At 47.5% G+C, this 22398-nt stretch overlaps 1 protein-coding gene across 6 annotated transcripts in view; it reads right to left on the bottom strand.

Moving 5' to 3' along the window:
• Window positions 1–17232, bottom strand: part of LOC139051620 (low-density lipoprotein receptor-related protein 5-like) — a 52666-nt gene extending 35434 nt beyond the window's left edge. For 5 of the 6 annotated variants that reach the window (XR_011509451.1, XM_070528559.1, XM_070528560.1 and 2 more), the window contains exon 1: window positions 16644–17232. The gene's annotated coding sequence lies outside the window, so the exon portion shown is untranslated. Of the gene's footprint in view, window positions 1–2354; window positions 2461–16643 lie in introns of those variants that run through there. The other variant, XM_070528557.1, reaches the window with a different exon arrangement.
• Between the last annotated feature and the right edge of the window lie 5166 nt (window positions 17233–22398).

The raw sequence follows: 22398 nt of genomic DNA, 5'->3' as shown, positions 1-22398 counted from the left end.
CCTAGGCCACTCACGAACGCCAAAAGCGCCGAAAGGCATTAGCATAGAAAAATGCATCGCTACACTATACCGGCCCAGATGCAGCATGCCACGAAATCACAACAGGCTAGAAGAGGCGAAATGTAGCGAAAAACAATTTTACATGAACTGTCGCTTTCCGTAAAAAGCTTTATTTGGAAATATCTCGATGCGTTTCTTGAAATTCCCGCGCAGAAAGTGGAGCGCGCTGTCATATAGGCTCCCTGAATGTTTCACACCGGGCAAAGGCTTTTATTTTTCTACTTTCGCATTCTTATTAACTATATTGAGCGCACTAGTCCCGTAAGACTAGCTGTGCACAACTTCTCATTGCGAAACGAATCTTTTGGATTCAGTGATACGGGCTTGCGCGGCTATTGCGTAACATGGCGGCGCCGAGGCCGCCCGATAGCAAAACAAATGTTAACACCAACTTTCGCATAGTCTCATCGCTTCGACGGCAAAGTACCGACGGCATTTTGCCGTCATTATCGATATCGGACGCTTGCTAGTTACACTTGCAAGTTACAAGTTACAAGTGTTCAAAACGCGAATAGTTCGCTTGCCGTCGTGTGAGTCGTCAGAATCGCGTTTCAGTGCAAAAGCTCTACTCCTCGAGGTACAACTCCCAAGGTCAATCTCGGCGCGCGTTTGACCTTCAGTCGCCGGCGCGCAAGTGTGAAAGTGTGACGTCACGTCACGTCATCCGCTGAGGACAGACGTCACAGCCGCGCTCGCTCAAGCTTCGCCGCTGTGTACCACGTCACTAGGCGAGGGTTACAGCTGCTTCGGCGGCGCTTGGTCGCTCAGTCTCGCCATGGAGGAAGCACAAGCCGGTGCGAGCTCTTGAATTCTTCGCCGCCGGCGCCAGGCTGAGTCTAGGCACACTACCGATATAGCTCATCGGGAATAAGCACTGAAGAACCGTGTCTAACCATGCTTAACAGAGCTTTCGCTCGTATAACTAGGTTCAAGTCACGCTGAACCCCAGCCAGATTTCTGATGACGAAAGTGTGATTCTGACCAATCACGTGAAGAAACGGTGTTACGATCGGCTAGCGGGTAGTTTGAGTACCCTGCAAGCAGTCACTTCAAAAAATAGTTTGATTATTAGATGAGAAAATGAAGGTCCAAGTATCAGTATTCGAATTTCGCGCCGAAACCCCAGCGCCGGTACGTCAGCGTGACGTCAGGAAATCCAAAGTATGTTTTCGCATTTGGGCCGCGTTGGCTGAATAAAGGTTCTCGAAACTTGTCTTGTTTAATATTTGGTTCCTTTAGAACATAATGTAGTCAGTCTGTACCGCTATATATATAATTAGGAGGCCCTAGAAGATGCCATCAAAATCCAAGATGTCACAGCCCCCAGGTGCGGGAACTCAAGTAGGCGTCACCACCCGTATTTCGTGCTTGCGCTTTTTCTGGCTTATCAAACGTCTTATCGTTGTAAGAGTGGTGTTTTTGGTGTTGCAGAACGGTAATTTACGTATCCGGAAGAAATCATTTTTCACTTTAGTGTCCCTTTAAGAGTACCTTCCATCAGTCAGACCAGTGGCGACACCATGCATGGTGTGATGCGTTTGACGGAAGGATACGAGGTTGATGGATGCCGCCCTGGAAGGAAACGCCCTGGAAATTGCGTTCTGCACCGTTTCGTTACGGTCTCTGCTAGCCGCGCCCACACTCTAAAATAGTTTGCACCCTTTGGGGTGTATATCTGCCATACAACGATAATCGCCATCTGCCTTGATGCGTTTCCTTCCTTTAACGCTGCAAGCACGGTACTTCCCAGTAACGAACGGCATGCGCGTTGTCAGCACGACATAGCATTCCCGACAGGAAAGTAGCGGGCGCGGCGTTTTCAAGAAAGGAAACGCATCAAGGCAGATGACGATTATTGTTGTGTGGCAGATATACACCCCAAAGGGTGCAAACGTTTTTTAGAGTGCAAACGGACCGTCTCAAAAACCAGCTATTCCATGAGCCGATTCGTGTCAACTGAGACAAGCGTGAACCCTCCTATTAAGGCGTACCCCCTTCTTTTTCTGGGGCAGTGAGCTGTGTGCGCCCGAGGGTACTTCTCTGATTGTGTTGACTGAACAAAGCTGCCGGAGTGATTACGCACAGCCTGGCCATCAAGGCAGAGCCTTCGGCGAATTTGGACGCTCCGGATGGAGGAAAATATGACCGCAGATTTCACTGACCTAGGGACGACAAAAGGGATTTAAGCGGACTTTTTCGGTTCTTCTGTGTGCTTCAATTCAGACACGCTAGACTGCCGAGACGTAACGTCCTCTACTCCTCATGTAGACATTGTAAATAAACCCAGTACTCACAGTTCTCGATGAGAACCTGTTCCTCTTAAAAACGTCTTCAGCGTGGAAGAGCCGCACGACGGCATGGCCAACTACACCTTTTTACATGCCCTAGCCCAACTCTCCCAACGGAGAGCGATCGATTTGCTTTGGGAACCGTTGGCGCATGGGCCTAACAAAAGACGCCGTTTTCACCGCAAAATTACTTTGATTTCTATACACCAGACAGCACCACGGTATTCGATAGGCCATCCGTTCGCTCTGCTAAAGGCCTCACCGAGCAGATAGGGTTACTCATTGAGGACGTGACCATATAGCTGTTTTACGTGCGTATATACTGTATATTGATAACCTTACCACTGCCCTTCATATGCATCACGCCGCATAACAACAAGTTGCTTAAAACAGCGAAAGCACGCCAGTTGTGCCTATATGCTTCGCTCGTGATGTCTAGCGCTTGAGACGCTGAGACATCAGAGAGTTTTATATTAGGGGGACGCAAGCGTTGCGACCCGCTAGCGCTTAGGGCCACAATACTGCGCATGCGCAACAGGTAGTAACGGAACAAACGTTTCTTCGCCGGGGATAGCTCTCCTACTATCGTCCTCACTGTCGTCATCGCCCTGCGGCTAGATAGTCAACTACCCGCAAAATGTTTCGCATAACATCGATTCTCACAGTGCGAGGGATCTGCGTAATTTTCTTTTTTTTTTTGACAGGCCTATATAGGCCGTATGCAAGCACATTCGGGGCAAAGAGCGACCAATGTAGCGGCCAAGTTGTATGGCGTAAACATGCATATCTAAGAACAAAACTTTTGTTTCAAACATCTTATTTGATGCCTGGAAAAATACGTGTCGGTTGTATCCTACATAGCCGAACACGATATATTTGAAATATGTGAATGATTGGTACGGTCGCGTGATCCCATACAGTTGGTAGGAAAAAAGGGACAATTTCCAAGGAAAACAAGTGTGACAATGTATCTTCGAAGCATGGTGTATTGGGCCAGTTCCTAATTTTCTATGGTGCAGTAACGTTACGGTACGAAAGGGTCCTGCGTCCTGCTTTCACACTGAAATCCTAATGCCAGTGTGACGATATCACAAGTGAGGTGTAGGTGACTGTAGTTTTTTTTTTTATGCTACAATACCTCGCCCACAGCAAATGACGCAACAAGACACCGTGAAAACACGGGACAGAGGAAGTAGACAAAACAACAAGCGTTGAAGAATATGAGAACACAGATATACACCACCGCAGTAGAGGTACACCGTTCGACAGGGGCTCCAATCACATTCAAACTACAATAACTAGCGAAACACGAGACCGTATGCGTAATTTAAAAGCAGCTGCCCACCATTTTTTGAAGCCTCATGCACTTTATGCGCTAGTCCTCGGGCGCCGTGCGTTCGGGCGACGAACGAGCTGCGTCATGGGCTGTGAGATAAGCATTTTCGAAAAAAATGCGAAGAGCCCATCTTCATTATCGCTACAATCTCTATCATGGTGATACTACACGTGAAACGAACTGGTAGCTGGTTTCTGTGGTTTTACATGGAATAACTACAATCTTTAGTTTACGACACACTAAAGGAACTCACAAATTACGTGAGTCAAGAGAATCGCGCAATGATGTTCCAATGGATACCTGGCCACTGCAATATCCCTGGGAATGTTTCGGCCTGTGGATAGCGCATGACATAGAGTTTCTCACTATAACACCTAGAGGGTAATATGGCGCCACCGTCTATGGGAGTTTCTTAAGGGGGCACCGTGCCATCATGGGAATGACGGTATATGTGTCTGCGAGGCTCGTGTTGGCTGGTGTTGTAAGAGGCTTCGTCTAAAACGTGGATATGGCTACGCGAATAACGCGTTATCAAAGTAAAACCTTCATAAAATGTTTCCATTCACGTATATTACATCTTTACTCACCCACGATGCATGACCAAGGGAAGAAAAGCAAGAACAGACGACCAACTGTTTCAAAGCGAGCGCGAACCTTATCGTCTGTCCTCCAACTTTAGCGGCCCGCTGATACTTTTTACGTAATATGTAGTCGTACACGCAATAACAAGTTCTCATAGTTAAACAAAACATGTTTCCGCGTAATAATAAAGCTAAAAGAGCTTTTCGCATGCTGTTCTAGTAGAAAATGAATCATTGTGAAAGACGGAACGGTATTTGCAACCTGGACGAGGCCGCAATGGAGCAGCTCACAGAGTTCATGAACGAATGCTAGAAGACGGGCGCCATCCCGGAAGAGTGGAAGACGTCAACGATCGTCTTTATACTAAAACCAGGCAAACCACTCAATGCGGACAACCTCAGGCCGATTTCACTGACATCATGCGTCGGCAAACTAATGGAGCACGTGGTCCTAGACCGTCTCAATGAACACGTAGAAGATGGGGACGAGTTACCCCACTCTATGTTTGGCTTCAGGCCACACCTGTCCTTCCAAGATGTGCTCCTTCAGGTGAAAAGGCAGGTGATGCAACCCGAAAGTCCGGCGGACGCTCGCCGATTCCGGTGCCTCCTGGGCCTCGACCTGAAGAAGGCCTTCGACAATGTCGCCCACGCAGCGGTGCTCGAGGGCCTGACCCAACTGGGTGTCGGAAACCGAGCGTACCAATACGTCCGAGACTTTCTCACCGACCGGAAGTGCCGGATGAAAGTCGGCGAACATGAAACTGAATTTATAGAGCTGGGGAGCCGAGGCACGCCGCAGGAATCAGTCATCTCCCCTTTTCTCTTTAAGGCGGCGATGCGCGGGCTCCCGGAACTGCTGTGCTCTATTCCTGGGCTTCACCACAGCCTTTACGCTGACGACGTGACGTTATGGGCAGCGGCGGATGATCCACAAGCTCTTCAAGAGATCATGCAACGCGGCATCGACGTCGTACAAGCTTATGCGGAGTCAAGGGGCCTGACGTGCTCACCGGAAAAATCCGAATACCTTCTGATCAAGCCCAGCAGGAGTAGCTGTCCCAGGGGATTACCACGGAGAAGGCGCTTCCTTGAGCTTAAAGTCGGAGAACTTACCATCCCGGAGCGCCCCAGTATCAAAATATTGGGGCTAGACTTTCAGAACACGCTGCGCTGCGGGCTCATGTTAAAGAAACTCCAGAGGGCGCCCAACTACACACTACAGCTCATTCGCCGGGTGGCTAATCGGCACCACGGCATGGGCGAGGGCGATCTGCTTCGACTTGTGCAGGCATACATAACCAGCAGAACCATGTACTCGACACCATATGTCAAACTCGCAGTCACAGATTTAGCCAAATTAAACACCATGATCCGAAGAAGCACAAAGGCAGCCTTGGGCCTTCCGGACCACGCGGCCACCGCAAGGCTAGAGGCCTTAGGCATGCATAACACGATCGAGGAGCTCTTGGACGCTCACCACACAGCCCAAGTCCATCGTCTCTCGCTAACCCCGACTGGCCGCAAAGTCCTCCGGAAGCTCAGTCTCGAGGCTATCCCCGAAATTACAGAGTACGTTACGATTCCGCGAAAGGTGAGGGGGCATATTTATGCCCCACCTCTACCCCGCAACATGGACCCCGAGTTCCATCAGGGCCGTCGGCAGGCCCGTAGTGAAGCCATTTGGCGACGCTATGGCTCGCAAGATGGAGTGGTCTACACAGACGCAGCCAGACACCCTCGCGGCGACCTCATGACTGCGGTGGTAGCTGATCACAACGGAGGACTGCTAGAACATACAACAATCACGGCTGGCCGAGTGGTGGAAGCGGAGGAAACCGCGATTGCCATGGCCATGCATGCGGACGCAAATACCGTCATCAGCGACAGCAAGCAGGCCATCGGCAATTTCGTCCGTGGTAGAATTTGCAAACCGCCGTACCATGTCCTCACACGACGCCCCCTAAGCGGCTTGAAAACCCTCGTGTGGACCCCCGCTCACGCGGCTGTATCCGGCAACGCGTCGGCTCACAGTTTGGCTCGAGATCTCGCGCGCCGAGCCTCGTCCGCGGATGCGGACGGCGTGAATGAAGAGGAGACACACGAGGAACCCTGCGAGACTTATGAAATAGCCCATCGGTATCGCTTGAGGCGTGGCGCGCTCCCACCACCGGCCAAGCAACTCGACAAAACGCAAGCGGTCGCGTTTCGGCGTCTTCAGACAAATACATACTCACACCCAAAATACATTAACAAAATCACAGGGGGCAGGGAAAGCGACCAATGTAGGCTCTGCTCAGAAACAGGAACACTCACACACATAATGTGGGAATGCACCTCGCTCCCGTTCTCTCATCCCCCCGTCAGCAGCGAGACTGACTGGACAGCCTGGCTCAGTTCCGGGGACGTCGACCGACAATTGGAACTGGTGGACTGGGCGGAAAAGGCCAAGCAGGCCCAGGGCCTTACTTGAGCCCTAACGCTCAGCCACGTCCCTCTTTACCCTTCCCCCTTTCAATAAAGTTTATCACCACCACCTCAAGGTGTCCTGTCTCTACGAGAACGATGCCGATCCGAATCCACAATATACCGGCATTCCCATGCATACCACAGCGCAGCAGCGCCAGACTTCCCTCTAGGTAATGTAGTGAGAAACCCTATGGCGCATGAAGCGCCTTTGAATGAAGCCACCGGAAGCAGGCTGCTTATCCCGGAAGACTGTGCTTGGCGAATTTGCGACGGCACTTCGCGTGCACGAGAGTTCGGCACTTCTTTTCTTCCCCCGACTTAGGGCGCTATTCTGGACATTCCGCCATTTTTTTCGGTGCGTGACGTAGGCGCGACGCAAACAAAATGGCGCTGGTGGCCCAGTTTTGCTTACGTAACGTGACGCTAACTTGACATTTCGCCTAAGAAACTGAAATGAAGGCACTGAATGTAGCGTTGTCAGTAAAGCAAAACAGTTTTCCTCCGTAGTAAAAATAAAGCAGCTATCTCAAAGCATATGATTATTCGGTCGAAAACGCTTCTCGCTTCCGTCGTCTGCTGCGCACAAGACGTCGTCTGCTTCAATAGCTAGGATGCGTGTCCCCGGAAAATGGAATGAGTCATCGCATGTTGGCGCCAACTCGCTTGTTTTCCTGCTTGAAACAACATACGCGACCTACCAGTGATGACGCGCGCGCATTCTAGGCCATGTTATCGCTATCTTGTGAAACGCTAGTGACTCAGCCCGACTCGGCTGGCTGAGAAACGGCCGAATTTCACTGATGGCGTTGCGCGCGCCAGAGATATCCACTAGCGCGACGCAAGTGCCGGCGCTGCTATCTCTTGTTCATTTCGCTGGTTGTCGCACCGCGGGGGAAACTTCAAGGCGCCGCCTTGCGTACATTTATTTTTATAAATTAGAAATAGCCCGTTGTCATAACTTTTGATTGTGCAAAAAGGCATTAATCTTGATTACAATACAAATGCAGCAGTGAAAAGTGGACAACATTGAAGAAAGTTTGCTATGTTCAACCAATATTATTTCGTACAAACGCGTTTTTTTTTAAAAAATGATGGCCCCACACACAAATGCCAAAACCACCCGAGAGCGATGCAAATATTATGAGCACGCGTTATGAACAAAAGATTTTCGTGGTGCCAAACGACGGGGAAAATCTGGCGATACGCATTCCTCTCGGCTTCCATTGCATATGGCTGCTCATTAGCATAATTCGCGCGGCTCATCGCAGCAAAAATTAAGGCGGAAAATCTCAGCAATGGCGGCCCAGCGCAACGTCACGCATCGTCAAAATGACGCTTACGAAAAAGCCCTTCCTGTGACGCACATCACGAGATATTCCTTCAGCCAATCAGCAAGCTGGCATGGCGCATATCTTGAATCGCCACCACATATTCGCGCAATTGCACATGCATTGCCCTGGTTGTGCATGCTACCACTCACATTCTTTTCGAAGCGCTAACATCGCAGTATAGCTGCCAAGGACCAAAAAATGTATTAGTCCATAAAATTTGCAGCTCCACGTCACGTTTCGTCATCTTGATGAAAACGCTAAATTGCATTTTGCAATACTTCCGCTTCTCGGCACAAATATTAAAGCACGTGACCTCTCGACAGCCAATCAGAGAGTAAACATGGCGGATAATGGCGGCCGTGCAGCCGCCATGCGTGTCCAGAATAGCACCCTTATTTACCTGCCTGTCGTGCCGCAAACTACCAAAGCCTGAAGCAGAAGCGTTCCAGAAAGATGTTCAGAATTTACACTGCCGCGCCCACAGGATGAATGGATGGATGTTATGAGCGTCCCTTTTGGAACGGGGCGGTGGGTTGCGCTACTAAGCTCTTGCTATTATACTGCCCTAATGTCGTACGTAGGTTAAACAATAAAAAAGAGAACAATCACTATGAACTACCCCACCCTAATTTTCTGATCCCCTATTTCGAACTGTGCTTTAGTACGTCTCCGTTTTTTGTCTTTTCCCTACTTTTCTTCCACCAATCCTCCCATCGCCTCTTACTAATGCCTATTGCGGACATGTTTACTTTTCCACTGCTCTCGCTGAACCCAAGTGCTTCAAGGATGCCAGTGGCGCCTAAATCGACCGCTGGGTAGACGTCTTCACATTCTAATGAAACATGCTCCATAGTCTCCCTAGCTTTACCGCAGCAAGCACATGCTTCTTCTTCTGTCTCGCTTTATAGGCGCGTGTTCTAGGGCATCCTGATCTCGCTTCGAAAAGTAATGAGCTTCCCTTTCAGTTATCATAATTTGTTTCTTTCCTGATTTCGTTTTTTCCCTCTTAAGTAGTTGCTCATGGCAGGTTTCTTTTCCACTGTCGCCACCCATGAGATTATTTCAGCCTCTCTAACTTTCCGCTTGACCTTCTTTGTTGCTGTGTTGCCCACCCTACAGGCCGCATACTTGCTGGTAAGCTTCCTAGTTCTTTTCCTCCACTGTGAATCAATGTTTTTCCTGTACAGATACCTCAACACCCTCCCAGCCCATTTACTTTCTTCCGTATTCCTCAGTCGTTCTTCATAATCAATTTTACTGCGAGCTTTCCTCACTTCAAAACTAGTCCGGCCCATATCACCCTGCACAGCTTCATTTGTAGTCTTCCCGTGAGCGACCAATGCGAGGCGACCCACTGACCTTTGGTTCCCGTCGAGTCCTGATTGTACCCCTGATTTAAAGCAAACAACCGCATTTTCAAAAGTAAGTCCTGGAACCATTACACCTTTCCACATACCTCGGAGGACCTCGTACCTATTGTATCCTCATAGCGCTATGTGCTTCATTACGGCTGCATTTCTCTTCCCCTTCACTGTAATTGTTTTTCCTATGTTCCCATATACCTATTGCCTTCGTTTATCCATATACCAAGATATTTATATTCTGTTACCCGAGGCATTTCCTGCGTCGCTAACACGAGCGCCGCACGCGGGAAAGACACGTGATTGAGAAAACGCCGAAATGTCGCATATATATGGGTTCACATTATCACACACACACAAAAAACAACTGACCAAACAAAAAGAAACAACAGCCCCAAAACGCGGCAAACCCCAATAAACAATTGTTACGGCTGCAACATTACAATAAGTGCAGCATATGCCCTACTTCCGGGACAAGTTGCCGCACCACGCCACACCTTCGCTCGCTTCACCAGCGCCCAGATCGGCGAGCGGAGAAACAGTATCCAGCGAAACACAGTAGACATCAGTGGTTGTAGCAGACAAAGCAGCTGGACTAGTGCTTGTTAACGTCACATCTGGTCTCCTTCTAATACAAGGCGAATTACCGCATATACTAAGACAGATCTCAGCCCATGGTCGCAGAGTGACTGCTTTGATCAGAACCCGAAATCTTAAGGTTTATTTTACATTGACCCATCGCTTCAATTTAAAATCCCGTCCAGATTGGATAATACCAGAGCCTTTGAAACGCTCATTCACCGTCTGCGGTGGTGAATGAACACTTTCTGTTGAAAACCTTTCGAGAGCTGATAGTCCGGAATGCCCTTACGGCCATGCGGATGAGGATACACAGCATCTTCTGTTAGAATGTCCGCCACCCAACACACGGAGACAGCGTTTAGCGCATGATCTAATGGCAGTGGACTGCAGGACATCGGATATTTTGTCGGGGTTGGAAGTTACCGAAGATCGGTAGGCCGGTTGGCTTTGGGAGCCCACAGCAAAACTACAAATGAGACAGTGCAGGGTGCAGATGAGGGTGCAGGGTGGGTTGGGCCTCTTTTAAAGTCAGAGAAACAGAGCAAAATTCAGGAACATGCATGAAAATAAATGGGCAGTTAAAGGGAACAAGTATCTCTACTTGAAAAGCACAGACACAGAATGGAGAAAAAGGTCAAGAAAGTTGGCAACCAAGTGCAACGTAATTGAAACTGTAAATACGCAACGAGAAGTCATCAGAAAGAAAGTGAGAGAAAGAAAGACAGTCAATTGGATGCAAATAATGGAAACCAAAAAGGATCATATAGATTAACAAGAATGGGAAGAAAGAATTCAAAAGGTAAAATATGTATGATAACACAAAGGACAGTGCCTTGCTATATGAGGCTCGAGCCGGTAGCTTAAGGATAAAAACATACCGGATCAAATATTCATAACTAGGCGAAGCCTGTGTATGCTGCAGCAGAAATCCTGAGACCACTCAGCACATCCTAATGGAATGCGAAGATATTCCCCCAGTTAAACCCGCAGGTAACGTACACTTTCCAGAAGCGCTTGGGTTTAAGTGGACGGAAGCGTCATTCGGTCAGCAGTCGAGATAAGCAAAAGACGTTTAAAGTATTGGTGGCAAAAAAGCAGCGTAGAGATTAATACGACCGGACCTCTTACAGACATAGCTAGCGGTACAAGGTAGATATTGAAAGAGAAAAAAAAGATTCAGGAGATGGATAAAAAATGCTAGATAAAAAACGTGTATAGCATACCTGATTATAGATCAAGCAAACTCGGTGACTATTTGTCACCGCCCCGTTTCAAAGGAGATGCCACTAAGGCCTGATCATCGATCACGATCAAGAGGCCTGATCGCGGTTCACGGATCGCGATTTTCCGGATCCGGATCGCAAAGATCGCCATCGCAAATGACCGTGTAGCAATACTCAATCCGGATCAACCTCAATCAGGATCGGCCTCGATCGTGATCAGAAGTGTGCGTGTGACACCGGTATTAGCCATCACTATCCGCACACAGTTTGAGCCGATATCGATCACGTTCAGCCAAGGTTAGGCCTATCAGAGTCGCTGAGTTCGGGTGTCTACCACTGGCGGACCTGAGCGGACTGACCTAAAGCTAATTAACTCATCAGGATGAAGAAAAGTGCTTTTGTAGTTCAGTGCTGACCATACAGATTTGAAATAAACCAGTCTTTATTTCGTACAATACACACACAAAAAGCTAGGAGCGACGACACGGCGCACTATCAATATCGGTACTTTGCCATTCTCCCAAGACTGTCAGTTGCACTCACCGGCACTTCCCTGAATTAAATAAGGCTAAGTACACGGATGTATTTTTACGTATCGTTATGCTGGCTCATTATTTGTCTTCCGAGCTGCACTGTTTGCCTCGTGTCCCAAATGGGCAGCAAGCGGAACCACCTTCGATATAAGCTAGCGTAAACAACCGCCTCGTTCAGCTGCCAATGGTGTCAATACTGGCATCGGCGTTTCCGCGAGAAAACTATGCGTTCTCTAAATGAATGATCATACGCACAAAGTTCTAATGTATAACTACCTTACGGAACATATTGTGTGCACGAGGAGAGCACGAAGAACGATAACTCGGGCATGACAACGTTCGCATATGCAAGCCATATACGGTCTCCAGCTCGCTGTTTCATAAGGTGTGTGGTCGATCATATCAGCGCGACCCCGAGTGATGCAACGGTGAAGATATGCACAAAATCTACGTGTTTTGTTATGCTCTGACATTTGTAACGTCACTGATGCACGGCTAACATATTTCCCGCGAACAACGAGTGGTCGCTGTACCTGTCGATAATAATAATAATAATAATAATAATAATAATAATAATAATAATAATAATAATAATAATAATAATAATAATAATACTTTATTGCGCCAAGTATTGAAAGAATGTACAAACATCCGGCCTGCCAAAGCCTCATTGGGCTTGAGTGGCAGAGCCCGACAGGCAGCGGAACCACGCAGATAAACACACAGGCATGAACGCACATGAAAAGTTACAGAACATCAAATTAGTATAGTGGCAAAAAAATAATAATAATAAAAATAGACACGGAACCCAAGTTACATACAAAAAAAAACACAACAGAGTAAAGAGCAAGGAAGGAAAATAAAATAGCATGAAAATACTCAGATGAGTGCAACAAATACTGCAGTAACTAGCGAATTCGCAGGATTCATTTGATAAGTGGTGGAACATGCGTGTACAACGTCATACACCCACTAAGTAGCGTATCGCAGCATCTTTTTTATTTTATATTTAGTTTTTGCACGGCGAACACTTGGAGGCAACCTATTGAAGTAAAAGGGAACGTAAAAATCTCTTACGCGCTTTCCATATCTTGTAAACCGTCGGGGAATACAAAAAGCTTCCTTCGGTCGAAGAGACCGTGTGGGAACATACGGAATTTTATAGTCACTAAACCAAAAATGTTTCAGGACAATAGTTTCCATCAAAAGGCGATCAAAATCAGGTAGCGAAAATACCTTAAAAACATCAGAATTGGGGGGCAGGCCTAAATCATAGCCAATATTTTTTAACAGAGATCTTAGGAGAGAATTGATCCTGTTCTTCCAACGAACTGCACAGTGACCATAGATCGTTATGCCATAACGCAGTACGCTATAACCGAGAGCGTTTACAATAGCTTTGCGTATTGAAAATGGCATATAGTATCTAATGTTATACAGCACACAGGAGACGGTTCGGAGCTTTTTACAAATGTGGGATAAGTGGTCATTCCAAGAAAGAGCACTGTCAAAGTATAATCCTAGGTATTTCACAGTAGTTTTATAGCTCAGGGGTAGACATTGACATTGAGAACAATTAGATCCGTGCAAGAGCAGCTGTTGGTTCAAATCTACTTTCTTCATCGGGCTGTGAAAACATATAAGTTGGGTCTTAGAGCTGTTTACTTTGATTAGGTTGCGTGAGAACCAGTCCATAGCAATAGTTGCTGCAGCTTGAAGAGAAGAAAGGGAGTCAGAGTAGTTCGGCGACTGGGATACGAGGACAGTATCGTCAGCGTACTGATACAGGCTTGCAGGCACGGCGTTTGAAAGGTCGTTCACGTAGACGTTAAACAACAGCGGACTAATTATGGAACCTTGAGGGACGCCAGCTTTTATTAGCAAAGAAGCACTCTTTGCCCGCCCAATCGAGACGTACTGCGTTCTCTGCTGCAAAAAATTTTTCAAAAGCGAAAGAAACACTCCACGGAAGCCTAACCTGGATAGTTACACAATAACAGAGTGTGACAAACGCTGTCAAAAGCCTTGCTGACATCCAGAAACAGTGCACACACCACTTGGTTACATTCAAAAGAACGATTTAACATGTCAGAAAAGTCCTCCAAGAGCACTTCCGTCCCTCTACCTTGTACAAAGCCATACTGACACGGTGACAGGGTTTTGTGCTTATCTAAGAAACTTGTCATTGTAAACAGCAGATGTTTTTCTAATATTTGAGTCAAACAGGGCAAGACTGAAATAGGACGATAATTTTCATATCTATTATGTGCACCACCTTTGTGAATTGGGGTAATAACTGCCGCTTTCATGTTCGGCGGGATCATGCCACTTGAGATAATGCTGTTGAACAGCGACAGCAACACTCCTTTAAGTATGTCGAACAAGGTTCGCAGATCATCAACTGAAATGCCATCTATTCCCATAGATCTATTTCGCTTAAGACCGAAAATAATTGAACGTAAATCATCCTCACTTAGCAAAGGTAGGTGTGCGGATTCGACAGTGCTGTGCTTAAGAGTACAAAATTCGGGATGTTGTTGCGCACTACCCGAAACTTGCGAAAAAAACTTGTTAAATTCATTAGCTATGTGTTCTTCATCAGTGCCAAAATACGACACGAAATCTTTTCCATCAATGCCACGCCTTTTGACACCTCTTAGATTATTAACCAAAGACCATGTTTTTCTAGTATCTGAGCCTGCTTTTTTAAACTTGTTACGGAAATGTACTCGTTTTGCCTGACGAATCATTGCGTTCACTTTATTTCTCGCAACCTTAAATTTTGACCGTAGCAGGATAGAAGCAGGTGCCCTTTTCGACTGGGCCCAGAGCAAATCCTTTTCTTTTATAGCTGATAGTATTTTGGAGGTCATCCACAAGTTTTCTTTATTACGCTGCCTGATTTCAACCACGCGAGTAGCCGCTTTCTTAAACTCTTGTACTATTTCAACAAGTTTATCATAAATGTCTATCGGGGGCACTGTTTCCAAAAATATTTCCCAATCGTATTCCGATGCCAGTCTGTAGAAGATTTTGGGATCACAGATGGATATTTCCCTTTTGCCGCGAACCGCTGTTGGAGGGTTCGATTTCCGGGCTAAAGAGCAACAAACAAAGTAATGGTCTGATAGTTTTGCTTCGACGATAGCAGACTGTATGGCGAAATTCGGAGCTCTTATATTTATATGGTCGATGCAAGAGACTACCAGTTGCCCTGCCAGAAATTCTTCTCGCGTTGCTTTCTGGATAGTTGGTTGCAGTCCCCATTTTGATAACAGATCAAGGTAATCTGCGACCAGAGCCATAGAAGGGCGAAAGGTATCTATGTTAATATCGCCTATTACACAGATATAGTCTTCATGCGAGTGAGCTGATAGGGCGGTGTCAAGTTCGGCCAAAAAGAGCCTGCCATTAAAACAGGGGGGTCGGTATACTGCAAAGACTATCAAAGAGAGAGCTGGCGTGCTCATACGCAAAGCTACAACTTCTGCTTGCTGGAAGCCAAAATTTAACTCTGTAATAGTCCAACTGTCTCTCACAAAAACTGCGACGCCGCCCCCTTTTTTTACAGGTCGTGTGCATGAAATTGCTTGGTAACCCGGTATCGCATACTGGTTAAAAATATCAGCTGAAATGTTAATTTCTGTCAGTACAAATACGTCAAATGTAGAACGAAAAGGTGAAGTTACGGCCATGAATTCATCCCAGTGCTTTCGGATACTACGGATATTAACGTGCGTTGCGCGAAATGCAAGTTGCGCGTCACTTGTGAAATATTTTGTAGCTTCAGAAAAAGTTGCACACGTAAGGAATTCGAGATTGCTCATGCTTAGCAGATCTTATCTAGGTCAGACAATTTCTCAATGCGGATGACAGACTTCACTTCTTCCGATTTCTTGGCCAGAACTCTGCCGTTACGTGTCCACACAAATTTGTACTGGTTTTCTTTTCCCTTGGACCTGGCCAATCGGAAAAGCTCCTTGTTTGTCCTTGTCAAATTTTCATTGAAATACAACCGAGGATGAGACTCATCAGTAGGCAAATTGCGAAGCTTTGTCCGTAGCGCAAGCCATTTTTCTTTAGACGCCACGTCACGCATCTGCACAAGGATAGGGGGAGTCAAACTGTCTCTGTTCGGCATTCGATGTATTGAAGCAATAGTATTTGCTTCAAATTCCGAAAAATCTAGTTTTTGAGCTAGATCACCCATGAAAGAAACCAAATTCTCGTTAGGGTTGGTTCGGAGGCCATGTATTTCAAAGTTGCATCGCCTGCTGTACTGTTCAAGATCATTAACTACGCACCTGGATTTATCCAGTAGCTCAGCTTGAGCGTCAACAGTCTCAGAAAGTGATTCCACTCGGGCATGTAGCTGAGCTAACTCTGTTTGGTTAGCTTCCAGGCCAGACTTTACAGATTCATATTTATTGGAAAGGAACTCAATTGACTTTTGAATTTCAGTAACAGTTTCGGCCACTTTTTCAACTGTGTCCTTAAAATGAAGTAGTTCCGCCACATTAGTTACGAGTGCTTCAACCGTATCTGTCAGTCGGTCAAGCTTACTGTTAACAGCAGAGAATTCATGACCAAAAGAAGCTTCACAATCATCCGAGTCGGAGTGATTGCTTGTGCTGGATTCGCATGATGGACATGTCCAGGCTTCACGCTCAGCAGTCGACATTTTTGAAAACGCATTTTTCGAGATACTAGAACAGTTCTTTCCAAAGTGGTAACATCTTTTGCAACGAGAACAACTCAAACACTTCCCGTCTACGGGTTTGGTGCAAGTAGAGCATGTATCAGGCATTTTTGCAGTCAGCGGCGAGAAAAAAAATTATTACAATATAACTAGTTACAGCAATTGACAAGTCAAACTCACCTGCCAAGAGCGAAAAGCAGGGTTACACAAAGAAGCGCTTCGCCGCTGACTGCGATGATGCCTGGGTGTTGAACGGTTTATATGGCTGTTGGCAGACACCACGTGATCCTCCGCCCGGCTTCTTGCATCCGGGAACTTTGGGCTTGCAGACTGCACGTGGATGATAACCGCCCAGGTGAACGCATGCGCAACGAGGCAATCCTGATGGAAGTGTCCGGGATCGTCGTACGGGCGCAGCCGCCCCTTTGAAGTTCGCAGCACACCTGATCGTCCTGCCAAGAGCGAAAAGCAGGGTTACACAAAGAAGCGCTTCGCCGCTGACTGCGATGATGCCTGGGTGTTGAACGGTTTATATGGCTGTTGGCAGACACCACGTGATCCTCCGCCCGGCTTCTTGCATCCGGGAACTTTGGGCTTGCAGACTGCACGTGGATGATAACCGCCCAGGTGAACGCATGCGCAACGAGGCAATCCTGATGGAAGTGTCCGGGATCGTCGTACGGGCGCAGCCGCCCCTTTGAAGTTCGCAGCACACCTGATCGTCCTGCCAAGAGCGAAAAGCAGGGTTACACAAAGAAGCGCTTCGCCGCTGACTGCGCTTCGACTGCGCTGCGCTTTGATATAAACAAATGCACCGGTCGGAGCTTTGGACTGCCAGCGGCGTTCTTCCGGGATACAAATGTGGAAAGCAATGCTGCACAGCATCTTATAGTGAGTATGCAAAACGCTTCCCTGAGAAGAGGTAAAACACGTAAAAAGTCAAGCACCTTGTAAAATCAGTGGTTAGGGCTACCAGCGTTTAAAATCAGTGGTTAGGGCTACCCTTGGTCTCAATCTTGAAGCACGATATGATGCGCATGGGTGCTGGCTTTCGTAGTGGCGGGTCGAATGCGAACGGCGATTCGTGGCTATTGAGTTCGTCAGTATCGTAAGTGTCAATATTAGACAGCTCTGAAAGCTGGTGCAGCTGACAAGATTTTTAGCATATCAGTTGTTCTGGCAAATAAAGACAAACTGGGCCTTTTACAGTATGAGCGAAGGCAATAACGTCAATGTTTTGCATGCTACAGCCACCCGGTGGCGCAGAGCTCAATCAGACAAACACAGCTAATATTGCAGTACCCAAATGTATTCTACTTCGCTCCTGGCGTATTCTCGGCAGCGGTGTAATCGTGTTACTACCCAAAATTTACACCAGCACCAAAGGGAAGTACACTTAATTACAGCAATACTATTAGCTATGTTAGTCTGGTTGAGTTCTGCGCCACCAGGTGGCTGCATCGCGCAGGCCGCTCCTGCTTACGCCTCCGTCCCTACGGTAAAACACCTAGTCCGCCTGCGTTTACAGCAGGGGCGGAGAAACTAAAACTATGGTGGCTCTAAAACTCGCCCTAAGTACACTATTCTAGTACACTGTACCCTAAGGTCCGCTTTCGTTCTCCCAGCGGGAGACCGGCATGCCTTGCGCGCCTTTCCCGTTGGTGTGCCACTCGTGACGACACACTAATAGGTTCACTCGGCTGCTCGGTCAGGTTTCAGTCAGTCAGTCAGTCAGTCAGTCAACAAACTTTATTAAGGTCTTAAGGAACTACTAAGTCGTAGTTGCGGGCCTCACTCAAGTTGGGGCCGGAAGACCATGGTCCTCCGCCCGTTCGCGGGCCCTTTGGACAGCCCTTAGTTGGTCCTGGGGATCGCCACATTTAAGGGCCTCTTCCCAGTCCTCTTGTTTATTAAAATATGCGTTTTGTAACGGAGAGCATTGCCAGAGCATGTGTGCTAACGAGCAATACTCTTCATTGCACTCGGGGCAGTGTGGGTCGATGTCCGGAGCAAAGCGGCTAAACTTTCCTCTCGAAGGGAACGATCCCGTTTGTAACATTCTCAATGTGGAAGATTGAGGTCTAGTTAGCTCTGAGTGTGACAGCGGGAATTGCCTGCGCCCAAGCTGATAGTGTTTAACTATTTCATTAAAAGAGAGTAGAGGATCGGAGTTATGCTCACAATCTCGACTGCTTAGCGCATCAGGACCATTGCGGAATGTTAGACCTCGCGCCTGGTCATGAACTAGCTCATTCGGGTTGGGTTTGCTGGGATATACATTGGTTCCCATGTGCGCCGGGAACAATGCGATAGTGTGAACAGCATCAGGAGGTCTTTGCTTGATTATAGCCGCCGCCTCTTTCGAGTATAGGCCAGATAGAAAGGCTCGTATGGCTGATCTCGAGTCAGTGTAGATGGAAGGCCGCGAGGGGTCATTCATAGCTAGCGCGATGGCAGCCTGTTCAGCCGCCGCTACCGTGGTGTGTCTTACCGAAGCTGCATTGAGAATTTTCCCGTGAGGATCAGCTGCAGCAGCTACAAATGAATCTTTGCGCCCATACTGGGCAGCATCTACATAGGTAGTTAATCGCAGGCTTTTGTGCGTAAAGTCAATGAGAGAGCGGGCTCGTGCCTTGCGTCTAGATGCATTATATTGGGGGTGTACATTCCGAAGGAAAGGGCTAACTTGAAAGGTTGCCCTAACGGTGTGAGAGAGCATGGAGGAAACCTACCTTGACAATTAAGAGAGGTGTCTATTACGGTGCCGGAGCACAGGGTTAAAGGAAAACGCGTGCAAGAAAAACATGGGCGCATGCTCGAGGAAACAAAGGCTGCGTGCGAACGACAGGGGACCAAAACCTAAGAACGGAATAATGCGTCTGGGGAGCAGAGTGTGCATAAAGGCCCGTTTTCGTTTTTCGTCGAGAGTTGCGTTGTGAGCTCTGGACTGAGCGACTCGAACATGCGATCACGGCGAAAGCGACGAAGTCATGAACCACAAAGAACAATGACAAAAATGAGGGCAGGAATGAGAGAGAAAAGCAATGTGCCTCTCAGGGCCCTTCAGTGACACACGGCCGGATTTGAAGACGGGTGGGGAGGGGGGCTGTGCTCAGAGTTTGTCCAATGCCCGCAGCAAGATAGTGAAATGTCGTGTACTACCCCTACGACGCATGCCACTTTAGGCTTGCGATACGTACGATGCTTACATTTTGCTAAGCTGTTTGGAAAATGTAGCATACGATATTGCACTATCTTGCAGCAGATATTAAAGTGGAGAAAATGGGAGGTGTCTAAACTGGTACTGTCCCTCCCCCCCCCCCCAAAAAAAAAGATAAGAGTTACGGTCTCTGGGCATCAATGGCGTAGTGACATGGCATTACATATGAGTTTCGTTTTTTTTTCGTGCTGTTTTAAATTTGGTCGGTTCACATATGTTTGCTTTTTTGGAATAGACAAACACTAGAAGACAGCTCTGTATGCAACCTCTTTTGTCCCTGCCCCATGTTGCACAGTTCTAAATTGAACAGATGGTCAATCAACAAGTTCAAATTTTCACGTTATAAAAGATCATCGTACTTTTTCTTGTTGTAAGCACGCACAGAAGACAAGCTGCGAAATTCGCTATGCTGCAAGCTCGTGAGAATGTCGAGCATCATAAGCAGTGATAACCTATACATGTGCGCTTGCAAAGCGCTTCATACTATTTCGAGTAAACCATTTATGAAGGACATCGAGGAACTGCGAGTGAAAGAAAAAGAATAATGCTCAGCAGAAATTATTCCTGCGTGGTGCGTCTCCTCGGGATAATTAAATACACTTTGGCTCATAAATCAGAAAGTAACAAAATTGTTCAAACAGCCTCCTTCGTAAAACAAAATCTTGAGGCAATTCAAACGTATGTTACAATAAAGTGACTTCTTTCTTTCAAAGTTACTTCTTAGCCATTCCCACATATACACACGTACACGCACTCACGGATTCCTTGTTATACATACTGGCATGACCACAATTATCTATTCACAAGAAATTTATGCAGATCCCCCGCACTGTGGGAATCAATGTTATGAGTAGCATTTTGCAAGTAGCTCACTATCCAGCATCATTTGGGGTTCCGCAAAGCGTTACTAAGTGGATTAACATGTTCGTGTGAGGCGAGCAGTTTTGTGTGTGATGCGAGCGTGCGTAAAAACAGCAACAAGACCACCACAACAATGACGACGACAATATCGTTGAAATGGTATCGTTTCTACTCCGGCTGTTCGAAGCGAGTTTACAACATACCGGTTGCTGGGTTGTACGTCGGTACTGGACGAGCGTAAGCGATAGAAATACGTATAGTGAAGTCGTCTACGGCTACGTGTTATACCATCGTACGTAGCTATGCCAATGTCGTGTGGTCTATGTTAAAAGTACGATGACATTTCTACTCGAGGAAGGAATGTTAAACCTGTTCGAGATGGGCCGATCACGAAGGCGGTACGATGTCGCATAGCTTCGAAGTAGCGGAAGCTGCCACGAGGAACCAACTGTGGAATGTGGGCCGTGCAGTCTAACACAGCGTCTCAAATCGATAGCTCCCATGAGCGAAGAATGTAAGAGACAGGCACGCAACACACGCGCCAAACGTCTCAAAAACAGTTGGCATTTACACGCGAGTGGTATGCATGCGATCGTGGCCTATTGTTAGACCATCAGGCTGGTGTGCTGGAAGACAGAGGCTCGCTCCAGCCATTGGTCACGCTTTCTTTTCATTGGAGAGAACCAAAACTAAGCGAGACAGGAACCTACCTACCAACCGAAAAGCGTCTAGAATGAGGCAAATAATGTTCCGAAATTTAAAAAATTTCTGAAATTACTGACATGTGCGGTCAGGAAGTCTTGATCAAAGCTACCCAGAATGAACTTTGTTTCGTATACAGTTTTAAAACTTATCTTCATTACTCGTAGCATCATCAAGACTAAGAACAAAAGGGTTACCAGGCCATGCTGCTAAGTTAAAGAGGCAAAGTGTATATATATATATATATATATATATATATATATATATATATATATATATATATATATATATATATATATATATATATATACCCCTCTCAGGGAGTGTCGACTCCCTGAGAAGAGTCGACACTCAATGCGCTTATTCGCGCAGTTGGAGGCGCCGCCGCACGAATGCCTAGTCGCGGGCTCCACGAGTCGACCTTCGATGCGCTTATTCGCGCAGTCCGAGGTGTCGATAGGCGAAATTATTAGCCGCTGGCTCCAGGAGTTGACCCTCGATGCGCTCATTCGCCCATTCCGAGGTGCCGATGCGCGAAATGCCTAGTCGCGGGATCGAGAAGTCGACCATCGATGCGCTGATTCGCGCAGTCCGACATGTTGACGCGCGAAATGCCTAGTCGCGGGCTCGAGAAGTCGACCCTCGATGCGCTTATTCGCGCAGTTCGAGGTGTCGACGCGGAAAATGCCTGTCGCGGAGTCGACCCTCGATGCGCATATTCGCGCAGTCCAAGCTGCCGACGCGCAAAATGCCTAGTCGCGGGCTCGAGCAGTCGACCATGGATCCGCTTATTGGCACCGTTGGAGACGCCGACGCACGAAATGGCTAGTGCGGGCTCGAGGAGTCGACCCTCGATGCGCTTATTCGCGCAGTCTGAGGTGCCGACGCACGAAATTCCTAGCCGCGGGCTCGAGGAGTCGACGATCGATGCGCTTATTCCCACAGTCCGAGGTGTCGATACGCGAAACTCCTAGCCGCGGGCTCGAGGAGCCGACCCTCGATGCGAATATTCACGCAGTCCGAGGTGTCGACGGGCGAAATGCCTTGTCGCGGGCTCGAAGAGTCGACCATCGATACGCTGATTCGCACAGTCGGAGGTGTCGACGCGCGGAATTCCTAGCCGTGGGCTCGAGCAGTCGAGACTTGATGCGC

Source organism: Dermacentor albipictus, unplaced genomic scaffold (genome assembly GCF_038994185.2).
Source record: "Dermacentor albipictus isolate Rhodes 1998 colony unplaced genomic scaffold, USDA_Dalb.pri_finalv2 scaffold_13, whole genome shotgun sequence".
In the NCBI taxonomy this organism is placed as follows: Eukaryota; Metazoa; Arthropoda; class Arachnida; order Ixodida; family Ixodidae; genus Dermacentor; species Dermacentor albipictus.
The sequence above is the reverse complement of the archived record's forward strand: the minus strand, read 5'-3'. Positions and strand labels throughout refer to the sequence as shown.